The 14,144-nt window shown below is 37.8% G+C and overlaps 1 pseudogene; it reads left to right on the top strand.

The window, feature by feature from the left end:
* Positions 1-4,433, top strand: part of LOC101417128 (homer protein homolog 2 pseudogene) — a 33,524-nt pseudogene extending 29,091 nt beyond the window's left edge.
* Positions 4,434-14,144: the final 9,711 nt, after the last annotated feature.

The following is a 14,144-nucleotide window of genomic DNA, read 5'->3' as shown; positions in this document are numbered from 1 at the left end:
CAGTGACATGAACAGAATATTGGCATTGTTTATAATTCCAAGAGATGGAATTAACTTTGATGTCCATCAAATGATGAATAGATTTAAAAAATTGTAGTGTATACACACAATGGAATATTATGCAGCTATAAGAAGATATTAAATCCTGAAGCATATGACATCATGGGTGAACATAGAGGACATTATGTTGAGTGAAGTAAGCCAGACACAAAAGACAAATACTGTATGTATGGCTGCATTATTATAGACTGAATATATTGTGGAGATAATAATTAGATACAGGTCACCAGGAAATAGGAGGATAGAAAATGGAAAGCTGAGGTTTAATCTGTGCAGAATTGGTAAAGTGGTTATAAATCTTTGGAAATGAATAGAAATGGTGAAATATCATCATAATGTTTGTAACCAGCAGAGCTATTATATGGGTATGACTGGCTGAAAAGGAAAGCCTAAGGCATATTATTAGGTGGTAAAATAAAAAATGTAGCATGGGGCTGCATAACATATTAAAATCTCATTTGAAATATGATTAGGGGTAATATTGCATATAAGACATTTTATAAAATGCTAATTTAAATAAAATAGAGGCACAACCAGAATAATGGCTATGTATGGCAGGGGAAGAATAGAGTTTGAAAAGTGATGAATTTTTTCTGTGTCTTTTTTTCCTATTAATATTGTCATTGTTGTAATGAAAATACTCTAATAATGATTAAAGTGATAGATGCACAACTATGTGATTATAACAAATATATTTGATTGTGAACTTTGGATAGATTTGTACTTTATTAATACGTGTTAATAACATTGATTTGTTTAAAAAAACATATCAATTAAAGTCAAAGCATTTTATTTTTTAAAGCTGTTTTCTTGGAAGATGCAACAGTCCAATTCAATATTCAAGAAAGAGTCTTTCTAAGTCAAGGAAACAATTCTGAATGTTTACCTGAGACACTAAGCCTTTATTTTGCACATATCTTGGGTTTTACTTAAATTTATATTTATATGTAGACATACTGTCCAAGGTGTATATATTTGATTATGTAGATCCACTATATTTAATTCCCAGAGTAATGATAAAATCATCCTAGCTTTGTTAATTCTCCTTTCAGTTTTTTGTCAATAATATATTTTTTTGGATTACAGAAGATCTAAATTTCTAAGCATAAGTTTTTAATTAATATTCCCTTCATGAGGGAAGGTATATCAGGCAAGAAGCTAAAGTTTTTCTAATCTGAATAATTTTTCCAATTTTCTTGTATTTTTGATAACTTAAACATTTAAAAAGAATAAAATGCTTTAGATTACATAAAAATTACATAAAAATATAGGGAATTCCCATACACCTCAACACTCTAAATCCCAAACTTTTTGAGATTAATAACATCTTTTATTAACGTGGTAAATTTGTTATAATTGATGAACACATATTGAAGCATTGTACTGATGAAGGACTAGAGTTTACACTATAGTTTATATTTTCCCAGCTCAATTTTATAGGTTTTGACAAAATGTATACTGCCCTGTATCTGCCATTGCAATTATACGCATGACAATTCCAATGTCTCCAAAATGCACTCATTTTGCTCTTACTCTTCCCTCTCCCTCCAACTCAGAAATTCTGGTGACCACTGCCTTTGTATCAATGATAAATGTTCTTCCATTGCTAGAATAATAGTAAGTCTATTTTAGTCCATAGTTACTTTCCCCACTTATGTTTGTTCATTCTTCAAACTTGAGGATTTTGGAATGGTGATGTCCACCCTTCCTCCAAGGGTGAGAGTGAGCTTAGACCCCATGGGGCAGATAGATAGAACTGTATTGCTTGCAGCTGAAGACATTCTCCACTTCCAGGGTGGGTATTGCCCATCATCATGCTTTTTTTTACTTGTTCTGGGTGAGTACAGTGAATTGGAGAATAGGTATTGCAACTCTGCTCAATTGGCATAAGAACAAACTAAAAATTTAGGCCTCTGGGACATATATTTAGCAAGTAAAGTGCTACTATAGGCTCAAATAAAAGGGACAGGAGAGCCCTGTGTAGAGAAATTATAATGAGTCTAATTCTGATACACTGAGGAGCATATATTCTAAAGTAAGTCTCATTGAGAGAGTGTCAAATTCCTGAAATTGTCTGCTCTGCCTATCGAATCTAGATGTCTCTAAAGCTCTCAGGAGCTCCCTTGCTTTGGACACTGTTTACGGTAGCAGTCAATGAGATGCTCTTGAGATATGCATAAGGCTAACCTCTGGAATGACCTCCTAAATCAGTTAAAAATCTCAACCATAAAAATAATTTGTATTTAACATTTCCTTTTTCGATTCAAGTCTTTTTTCCAAATGCATCACTTGTTGATACTTGGTAATAATCCCTTTGTGCCAGGGAGGCTTACCTGCAGGTGACATGAACCATGATAGGGAGAATGTAGTGAGTTTATTTGCTGAGTTTGGTTTAGAGAGAGGTCTCATTTGAGCAACAAGGAGGCTTTCAGGAGGTAACATTTAGGCAATATATAATACTAGACTATGTTTCAATTTCACATGAAAAGGTTCTTAAGTACAACCATCAATATCAAGGGTTGGGTGTAATGGTCTGTCCTCCTTCACTAGACACTATCTATGCATTTGGAAGATTCTTGATCTTCTATTAGACAGTGTAGCAGGAATTCCCAGTATGGGAATTCAACATGCTTTTTGTTATTGTGTGGGTCCTCCACCCACCAAGAGGATGCCCCATGACCACTTGAACCTATTCATAGACCCTAGAGGCATGCCCTACATTGAAACTTCCCACCAATGTTGCCCCACTGCCACAGTTGTGACACTTCTGTAATAAGAAACATCCCCCTAAACAAAGCCAAACTATAAACAATGAGTAAAAAAGAAATAAAATAATTAAAATATCATGTAAAATTAAAAAGAAAAAGAATAATAAATTTAGCAATATTGCATCATTCATTGCTGTAAGGTCTGGTATCTTTTAGGTATATTGACAATTTCTTCTCTATATCCCCCAAGCGTCTTTTTTTTTTTTCTTTTTTCTTTTTTTTTTTTTTTTAGCTTCATATTCAAAGAAGCTTAGGTTACAGAAAAGTCAAATAGAAAATATACAGGGACGGCGGCCCCGGAGCCCCGCGCTAGCAGCTGCCCCAGCCGCACCGCGGTCGCACAGCCGCCTGCAGAGCGTCGCCGGGGCCGAGCCTGGCGCGCGTGGGCCGCCGCATGTGCCAAGCGGGCAGCGGCTGCGGAGCGGGCGGACAGCGAGAGCACAGGCCCCGTCGGAGTGGCCGCCGGAGCAGCGCCGGAGACGGGAGAACAGCCCATCTTCACCACCCGAGCCCACGTCTTCCAGATCGACCCGAGCACCAAGAAGAACTGGGTGCCCGCCAGCAAGCAGGCGGTCACTGTTTCCTACTGCTACGACGTCACGAGGAACAGCGGCCGGATCATCAGTGTGGAGGGAGCCAAGGTGAGCATCAACAGCACAATCACGCCAAACATGACCTTCACCAAGACGTCGCAGAAGTTCGGGAAGTGCGCCGACAGCAGGGCCAACACCGGCTTGGGCTTCTCCTCCGAGCAGGAGCTGACGAAGTTTGCAGAGAAATTCCGGGAAGTGAAAGAAGCTGCCAGAATAGCGAGAGACAAGTCGCAGGAGAAAACTGAGACTTTAAGTAACCATTCGCAAGCGTCCAGCGTCTATGGGACCGAGGACGAGAAGGCCTCCCACGTCGGCCCTGCCGACGCCCACCCGAAGTCTGAGAAGGAGAAGCTCAAGATCGCCTGGACCCAGAGCGCCGCCAGCGTGAAGAAAGGGGAGACGGAGCTGCAGACCCTCCGGGAGAGCCGCGCCCGCCTGACCGCGGCGCTGCCGGAGTCGGCGGCCAGCGTGGAGCAGTGCAAGGGGCAGTGCTCCATCTGCAGAGACGAGAACGACCGGCTCCGGAACAAGACTGACGAGCTGGAAGAGCCGAGCAGCGAGACAGACCGCGAGAAGGAGAACACCCAGCTGCGGAAGAGGCTTGGGGAATTGGAGTCGGAGCTCCCGGAAAAGGAGACGGAGTTGAAAGATCTCAGAAAACAACTCCTACCTCAGCCATGCCGGAGTGTGAATACCTGTCTGAGAAGTTAGAGGCAGCGGAGAGAGAGAATCAAAACGTGGAAGACAAAGTGCGGTCCCTGAAGACGGACTTTGAGGAGAGGAAGTACCGCCAGCGCCACCTGCAGGTGGAGCTCAAGAACTTCCTGGAGCGCTCCACGGCCAGACCGACGACCTCCGCCACTTCCGCCGCGGCCTGGCCCAGCTCGGCGCGGACAGCGAGGGCGGACAGCCCCGGGCGGCCGCTGTTGGCGTTGCTTCTGTAAATGCTGGCGCAGCCCATCGTCGTGTTTCCAAACCAGCTGTGCCGTCCACGCAGTCCTCCTCAGAATAGAAATCTCCTCTGACTCCTCTGGCCTTGTGAGGGTGTGGGCAACTGGAAGATTCTGCCTAAGGAATCCAGAACAAGGTCTACCTTAAACGTTTATGCAGTCAGAGCAGGGGCATTTGTATCTTTCTTAAGAGCTGTTGCAACCATACGAACAGAGTACAGAGTATTTTCTAATCCAAACACGAACACCCTTTACACCAGGCCATTTTGTTCTTTTTATCTAGTAGCGTTCAGAGTATTTGAGCGTCCACCAGGCACCCGTCCGTGGGAGCTGGAAGGTCAGAACGCACTCTCAGTGAATACTGAGATGCTAAATAACAACTGCTTTTAGAGACTTGTGCAGAGAAAGAAGACCGGTTTCTGGTGGGTGCGTTTTCTGGCATGGGGATTGCTTGTATCCACGGCACCCCCAGTTTGTATGGTTGCGACAATGTTCCTTTTCTTGGTTTTAATTTCCCAACAGATGACTGTGCTGTGGGAACAGAACAGCACACAGTGAGGGCGCCTAGCACAGTGTCTGGCCAGAGTAGGTGCTTAAATTTGTTCCATGACAAAAAAAAAAAAAAAGAAAGAAAATTTACAGGATTCCCTTATATCCAAATCCTTCCCACACACCCCTATTAATAAAATTTTACATGTTTATGATGCAGTTGTTGCCATTGATGTACAAATATTGAAGCATTGCTACTAACAATGGTCAGTGGTTTATATTATGGTTTACATTTAACCAGTACACTTTTATAGGTTTTGAAAAAAATTAAAATGACCTGTATCCATCATTGCAAGATTATTCAGAACAATTCCAATGCCGTAAAAATGCCCTATGTTCCATCTATTCTATTCTTCCCTCCCATTCCCCTTGGCACCTATGATATCCACAAAGTTTCAATTTTTGAAGAATAAGGTTTATAATTACATGCAATAATATTGAGTCTTGATATATTGGTGTGTTTTCTTTTATGAAGCACTGCCAATTTTCTCAAAAGGCTCATGCCCTTCTACTTTGGAACATAGAAGGACTACCCAGGGTAGGAGTATATTTTCTTGTTTATTGTATGGGTCTCCAACCAATGAGATAACACCTTATGACAAGGGGAGCAATTTCATATTCCACAGAGGATTGCCCCAGGTGCCCTATCCCACATATGCCCCCCCAACTTCCTGCCACTAACCTTCCCCTGCCTTATTGCCCAAAAGAGTATTCTCACAATTGCAGTTTTGACAACAGACATACAAAACGCCAGAGCTTGCCTGCCCTTTCCTACAGCCATACCCCCAGTTCCATGGAGAGTCAAACCCAAGCCCCATCTTTTACCCCTTACATTCTTGCATTCTTAAACTCGATCATATCACTGCACCAGTATCACTCCAATCTACAGCCCAAACACCTTTTCCCACCTAATCACAGATTTTGTCTGTGTTGACTATTTGCCCACCACCTTCTACTCCCTTTCTGTCTCCTGTAAACTTCTCTTCCAGACTCTAGCTCATCTGCTTACTTTGCTTAAGTCATATAATTGAGGTCATGCAATATTTGTGCTTCTGTGACTGGCTTATTTCACTCAGTATAAGGTCTTCAAGGTTCAGCCATGTTGTCTCATGTGTGAATAGTCCATTCCTTATTAGAACTGAATAATATCCCATTGTATATAAATACCATAATTTGGTTATCCATTCATCTGTTGATAGACACTTTGTCTGCTTCTAACTTTTAATAATAGTAAATAATGCCACTAAGATATTGTTGTGCATATATCTTTTCATGTCCCTGCTTTTGATTTTTCTGTGTATATTTCCAAAAGTGGGATTGCTGGTTTTATGGCAGTTCTATGGTTAGCTTCTTGAGGACTTGCCACACTGACCTCCATTCTATATTCCCACCAGCAGTGGTTGAGTGTTCCCATTCCTCCACATCCTCCCACAAATTTTTATGCCTCTGTTTCATTAATAGCCACCAGTCTAATAGGCTTAAAATCTCATTGAAGTTTTGATTTACATGTCCCTAATAGCTAGTGATGTTGATCATCTTTTCATGTGTATTTTAGTCATCTGCATTTCTTCGTTGGAGAATTGTCTATTCAGATCTCTTGCCCATTTTCAGTGTTGCTTTTTTTTTTTTCTTTTAATTTCCAGGATATAGGCTTTCTTAATATATGCTGGATATTAGGATTTTATTGGATAAATTTACCAAATTTTTCTCAAACTGAGTAGGCTGCCTTTTCACTTTCCTCAAATTCCTTTAAGGAAAAACATTTCTAATTGTGGGGAGTTCCCATTTTATCTATTTTATTTTTCATTGCTTCTGCATTGGGTTTAAAGTTTATGAAACCATTTCCTACTAAAAGACTTTGTAGATGTTTCCCTACATTATCTTCTAGGAATTTTATGGTCTTGGCTCTTCTATTTACATCTTTCATCCATCTTAAAGATTTAATTTATTTATTTCTCTTCCCTTCCCCCCGTTGTCTGCTCTCTGTGTCCATTTGCTGTGTGTTCTTCTGCATCTGCTTGCATTGTCAGGTGGCACTGGGAAATTGTGTCTTTTTATTGTTGTGTTATCTTGCTGCATCAGCTCTCCATGTGTGCGGTGCCACTCCTGGATAGGCTGCACTTTTTTCATGTGGGGCATCTCTCCTTGTGGGGCACACTCCTTGCACATGAGGTTCCCCTATTTGGGGGTGCCCCTGCATGGCATGGTACTCTTTGTGTGTGTGGCAGCACTGCACATGAGCCAGTTTACCACATGAGTCAGGACACCCTGTGTATTGAACCCTGCACCCTCCATATGGTAGGTGGATGCTCTATCAGTTGATCTGCATCTGCTTCCCTTGAGTTAATTATTGTGTAGGTTTTGAAATGGTATTCCTCTCTCATTCTTTCAAATATGGATTTCCCGTTCTCCAAGAAACATTTTTTAATATAGTTTTTTTATTTAAAAAATACTTAAATTGCATAGATTCTACATAAAAATATAAGGAATTCTCACATACCCCACCCCCTACCCACCCAAAATTTCTCACATTAACAACATCCTACATTACTGTGGTACATTTGTTAAAATTGAGGAACACATTTTGGATCATTGCTACTAAGCATGGATTACAGTTTACATTGTAGTTTACACTCTCTGTCATGTAATTTTGTAAGTTCTGACAAAATATAGAATGGCTTGTTAAATAAAAATAATAAAATAGAAAAATGAAAAAAAAAAAGGGAAGAGGACTTGGCCCAATGGATAGGACGTCCACCTACCGCATGGGAGGTCCGCGGTTCAAACCCTGGGCCTCCTTGACCCGTGTGGAGCTGGCCCATGCACAGTGCTAATGCCCGCAAGGAGTGCCGTGCCATGCAGGGGTGTCCCCCATGTAGGGGAACCCCATGCGCAAGGAGTGCGCCCCGTAAGGAGAGCCGCCCATTGTGAAAGGAAGTGTAGCCTGCCCAAGAATGGCATTGCACACATGGAGAGCTGACACAACAAGATGATGCAACAAAAGGAAACACAGATTCCTGGTGCCACTGATAAGCATAGAAGCAGTCACAGAATAACATACAGTGAATGGACACAGAGAGCAGACAACTGGGGGGAGAGGGGAGAGAAATAAAATAAATGAATGAATGAATGAATAAATAAATAAATAAATAAATAAATAATGGTTTGTATCTTTCATTTCAATGTAATTCAGGACAATCTCCAAGTCCTAAAAATATCCCCATATTACACCTGTTTTTCTCTCTTCCTCCCTTCAGAACCTCCAGTGACAATTGCCTCCACATCAATGATAAAAATTTTTCCATTGTTATCATCACAAAACGTCTATACTGGAATATCAATAATCTACTCTAGTCCATCATTCATTCACAAATGCTGAGGATTCTGAGGTGGTGATGCCCAATCCACTTCTAATTGAGAGGAGGCTTTGATCCCATAGAACAGATGAATGGGAAGGCCTTGCTTGCAGTTGCAGATTCCCTCTGTTCCTTGGGATATTTGTTGTCCATCATGATTTCCTTGTTAGTTGTCATGGGTGAGTCTAAAGAACTGGAGACTTTGTGTTACAACTCCATTGAAATGCAGGGCCTAGCTGGCACATGGACAGCACAAGGTTATAGGTCTCTTTGACATACACCTATCAACTCTAGCACTAACTATAGGTTCAAATAGAAGGGGCAGAAGAGCCATGTATAAGGAAACCACAAGTGAGTCCAACTTTGTCACACTGGGAAGCATAAATTCCCAACTAGGGTCCACTGGCAAGGCACCAAACCCCTGAGCTGTCAGGTTTGCCTGTAGTGCCTGGATGTCTTCACTATTTAAGGCAGAATTTACTTTGGCAGTCAAAGAGGTAGTGCTGAAATATGCATAGGCATACTCTCTGGAATGACCTCCTGGTTCACTTTGAAGTCTCTTAGTCATATAAATGCATTTGTCTTTGCCCTTTCCCGCTTTTGGTCAATGTCTTTTTCCAGTTGCATTGCTAGTTGGTGCTTGGTAGTAATCCCTTGGTGCCAGGGAGACGCATCCCTGGGAATCATGTCCCACACTGAGGGGAAGCATTTTTATATGCTGAGTTCAGTTTTGAGAGAGGCCACATTTGCAAAACAAGGAGGCTCTCAGGAAGTAACTCTTAGGAATCCTATAATACTAGGATAACTTTCAATTTTAAAAGTCAAGGTTCATAAGTACAGTCATCAATATCAGGGTCATCAATGGTCATCTTCCTTCACTAGTCATTGCTCTGTTCTTGGGGGACTCTTGCTTTTCCAGCAGGGAATGTGGCAGAGCTCCCAAAGATGGGATTTTGATATTTTTTCTGTTGTATGAATTTCTGCTCACTGCGACAATATCCCATGAATGTTTGAAAACTTTTATATGCCTTATAGGTATGCCCCAGGTGAACCTCATTTCATGCATCCCCCATCACTGACACTTTTCACCAGTGATCAACCCTCCTCATAGTTGTAAACCTTATGTGATCCAAGTTTTTCAAAAATGAAGATAATAGCCAGACAGATTTAATAAGAAAATTAAGTAAAAATGAGATTTAAAAATAAAATACAAAAAATTAAAAATAATTATAATAATTTTAAAATGTAAAATTAAATATTGATATATTTTTCACTGTAAGATGTTTTCTTGTATGTACAGTGACATTTTATTCTGCTTACTCTCCATGTCTTTTTTTCTCTTTGTCTTCAAAGATGCTTTATGTTACAGAGTAGTCATGTACAGAATATAGAGGATTCTCCCCCCATTCCCCCTTTCCTCCTTTCTCCTATTAATAAGATTTTACATGTGGAGGATATATTTGTTTCAGTTGATGTATAAGTATTGAAACAATGCTACCAACAATGGTCAATGATTTACATTTTGGTTTACATTTTGTGTCATAAAATTTTATTAATTTTGATGAAATTTAACATGGCCTGGATCCATCATTATGTTCCCAGAGCAGCAAAGCAAGAAAATGACAGAGTTTGAGGCCCAAAAGATTATTTTCCATGAATTTTTAACTGTTTTACTGACACATGAAACTTCATTCTAGAAACCTAAAATAAGTGATTTTTAAATAATATTATTTTATTCTGTATTCAAGCTGTGAAAGAGAAATAAAAGCAAGAAAATGTTTAATATTGCAAGCAGGAGCCCAGCCTGAATGACACTCCTATCCTACCTTCTGCTATTTAGCAGAGGTTCTCTATGTTACATGTGAAAAAGGGAACAAGGAAAGAAGAATGTGAAGACTAGTGGCATGGAGAATGTTCCATTTTAAGAAAAAAGTTGAAGGTGCAAGAGTAAGTGGATCTGGAAATTTACATCCACCATTTGAAGTCATCAAGGAAAATAGAGAAGTTAGGGGAGTATGCGCTGTATTTTATTTAAGGCTTATTAAGGGCTTAGTGTAGGGATTCTTTAAGGCATTGCATAAACATGTTAAGTCTCCTGAAATTATAGTCACATTATGGAAAGGAATGTTCACAAGGAATTTGAGTGTCTCAACATCCATTAATTACTCAGATTTCACCAATATTCCATAGGTTTCCTTATGAACAGAAAATGCTTTCTTTCTGTCTCCATTGATTCAAGTTCTGGAATATGTTCAGGATTTGTGGGAAAACATAATATTTTATACAATATGAAGAATACTACATTTCAAATTACACTACTTCATAATTATTAAAAAGTAATTTCCACAAATAATATCTACTTATGATAAATTGCAAGGAAATATAGTAGTAGTCATTATTCCTATTTTCTAGAACAGGGAAGCTTAATCATGGAAAAAATAGTAATGCCTGAATCAACAAATCAATCAATCCCTCAATCCATTGGTTTTTCAGGTAAGGTCATCACTCCCAAGATACTGAAATATATATCTATGAAAATAAAATGTCATTAATTTAAATTTTCAAATAGTACATTTGAAACAAAATGCAAGGAGATGTATATTCACCCTTCAATACCTGACCTCAAAGGAATTGTTTTATGGATTTTTGCAATATTCTCAGAGATCTTCATTTTGAAATATTTTGCTAATATTAAATTAATGGAGTGGATATTATTGTAAATATATCTTGGAGACAAATTTTCTATGGATTTAAATGATCCATTATATTATATCTAACTTGATATTTGTTCAATATCTAACTGACTGAAAGTATATTTTTAAAAACATAAATCTCTGGTGGAGATCTATAACATAATCAAGTACCATCACTTTTAACTAGTATGAGAACTTTTGGTAAAATGACATTGCAAGTGAAGGGTTATCAGAAACTAGAAAGGTATACATTGTTTAAGGGCAATGTACTTAAGAAGTATAATGTTAGATACACTGTAATGAATTACCATAAATAGTACAGCTACTGATTGCATCTGTGTAATGAGAAGGGAAAAACCAGTGTAAGGATTTTGAAAGACGGGGAAAGGCAGAAGAATAATGGTGGCAAATTAAATGAAAGCAAGATAAAGAAGATAAACAGAAAGGGATTGGGCAGAGGAGGGCTTGAAAAGGAGAATTACAAAAGAAGAATTCTGGAATGTCATAAAAAATGTAATATGGACCTATTGAGAAAGAAAAATTTGTACCCCTTTCCATGTGCCTTTAAGGAAATGAAAGACTTAACCAGTATAAAGGGGAATTAAAGAAGAGCAGAGATGTGACATCAGGGTTGAAATTCTTATAACTTTTTCCATAATTGAGGAGGAAGCCAAACACTGAAGGAACAGCCAATTGTTTTTCTGGTGTAGATCCTATTCTTATAAGATTCTTAGATGCTGGCAGGAATCAGATTTTTAAGTTTCAAATGAAAAAATGAAAAAGGCTAAAAAAAGTAGGAGAAAAATAAAATGTGTAATTAATAGATCAGCATTTCACAATCAATATTTCAACAAGGAAACCTAAACATTTATGCAAGTTCAAGAACATATAGTAAAGAATAAGAAAGAAGATGGTATTTAATGTGAAACATTGGCATCAATGCTAGATGAGAGAGAATAAAGGCTAGAGGAGTTAATTAGCCATAGACATGGAGAGTTCTTTTCATTTTAAAATAGCAAATAAGGGATAAAAGTGAGTGAAAATACATAGCAATAATTTTTATTGAAATAAGTTTTAGCTAAGATATCTTAGGAATGTTAAATGGGTATAGGTAACTATGTTGATAGTTGGAAGAGTCCGGATAACAGATATTTTACTATACTCTATGGGTTAAAAAAATTATAATAAAATTATAATAAATTATCCTCACATAATGTAGGGAAAGGGTAGGAAGTCTGGAATAATGTAGAAATTGGTTTGAATATTCTTACTTAGCATTTTGCACTCAATATGTAGGAAATAGGTGGAGTGATGTTTCATATCTGGATGACCATGATTTAAAGTTCAAAAAATGGCTCCTGCAATACTTGACAAGCTGTGATGGGATCATAAAATAAATGGTCAATTGGTAGGAGGGGCTAGGATTGGTGTGGTGGTAAACAGTTAAGCTCATTAGGTTCAGGAGGGATTGACTGATTTGTTGATTCAGGCATTATTATTTTCTCCACAATTAATCTTCCCTGTTCTAGAAAATAAGAATAATGACTACTACTATATTTCCTTGCAACTTATAAGTAGATATTATTTGTGGGAATTATTTTTTAATAATTATGAAGTAGTTTAATTTGAAATGTAGTATCCTTCATGTGGTATAAAATATTCTGTCTTCCCACAAATCCTGAATATATTCCAGAATTTGAATCAATGGAGACAGAAAGAAAGCGTTTTCTGTTCATAAGGAAACCTATGCAATATTGGTAAAATCTGAGTAATTAATGGATGTTGAGATACTCATATTCCTTGTGAACATTCCTTTCCATAATGTGACTATAATTTCCCATGTTGATGAGTTGAGATGTAAAATGATTCAAAATTAATTTTATTGCCTATTTACAATTTTAGAGGTCCTAACATGAGTACTAAGGGATAGTCATATTATGTGTCAGCATAGAAACAACACAAATATTTCATTTTGATTTTTATCTTATAAAATTACACATATGCTGATAGACGAAATCTGGCTGCTTAACACTATTTGCTAAAGCTGCCAAATGGGTTTCTTTCCAATTGTTTTCCTTTAAATATAGAGGCTGTTAGATTAGAAGAGCTTTATATTAAAATTTCCTGTACTATTTATGCCATCATAAAACAATCATTTATTCATTCATAAATTTATGATATCCCAAATGCATAAATAATTATAACTTTTATGTTAATTAAAAAAGAAATGTCTGACAAAGGTGTGGTTTTTAAGATAGATCAATAATATTTCACCTGGTTTTCATAATATGGAGGGATAGATTTTCAATGAAAACATTTTACTTGAAGCAAAAAATTTAATTTACAAACTATTTTTCAGTGGTAAATTCAGAACATTTCAGATTATTTGTTAGTACATATTCAAATACTCTTTACAAAATATAAAATTATGTAAATTTATCTCTATTTCAATTATAAAGCTTCCAATTAATTATTTTAATATACTAAGAAATAATATGGTGGAAATACAAATTTAAGTAGAACTTCATATAGGTTTTTCACATTTGATGGTCCATAATTCCTCCAGTAATGCTTGATAAATGCCAATGGTTTCTAGTGTGTGGGAAATAATTAGCCATATTGGACAAATATATCTAAAACTTATGCAATATTTCATAATGCAGTGTGCAGTTTCTTGATCTATACATTGGCAACACTATAGCACAAAGTGAAAACAGTACTACCATTACATTTAGTTCTATGATTGTTATTATCCCAGTGTTTTGATGTTATCCTTAATGGTGAAATAACAGACTTTGCAAACTATATGCTGTGTGCATTAATTTTATTGCTGAGCAATTTGACTAAAATGATACTATTGTTATTAGAGATGGTATCTAGGTATCTAGATTCTTGGCTTCATCATGGGGAAGAATTCAAGGATGAGCCATAAATTATTTAAACAAGCAGGTAATTTATTGAGGAATAAGACAAGAGAACAGAAATACATTTTCAGAGAGATGAAGGTGGGCATTTTCAAGACAGGAAATTCAAAGTTCTGCCCTAGGTCCCTTGTTTTAAGGGCTGATATGCAAGGGCTTAGGGTGTTCCCAGCATGGCAGCCTCTTGATGGTTACTTGTTCCATGTGGCCACAAGCCTGCTTCTTTTATGGGGTGGGTGGATTATTTAAACATG

The sequence above is a fragment of the Dasypus novemcinctus genome, chromosome 22 (genome assembly GCF_030445035.2).
Source record: "Dasypus novemcinctus isolate mDasNov1 chromosome 22, mDasNov1.1.hap2, whole genome shotgun sequence".
Classification (NCBI taxonomy): domain Eukaryota; kingdom Metazoa; phylum Chordata; class Mammalia; order Cingulata; family Dasypodidae; genus Dasypus; species Dasypus novemcinctus.
This window is presented reverse-complemented; position numbering and strand designations above follow the sequence as displayed.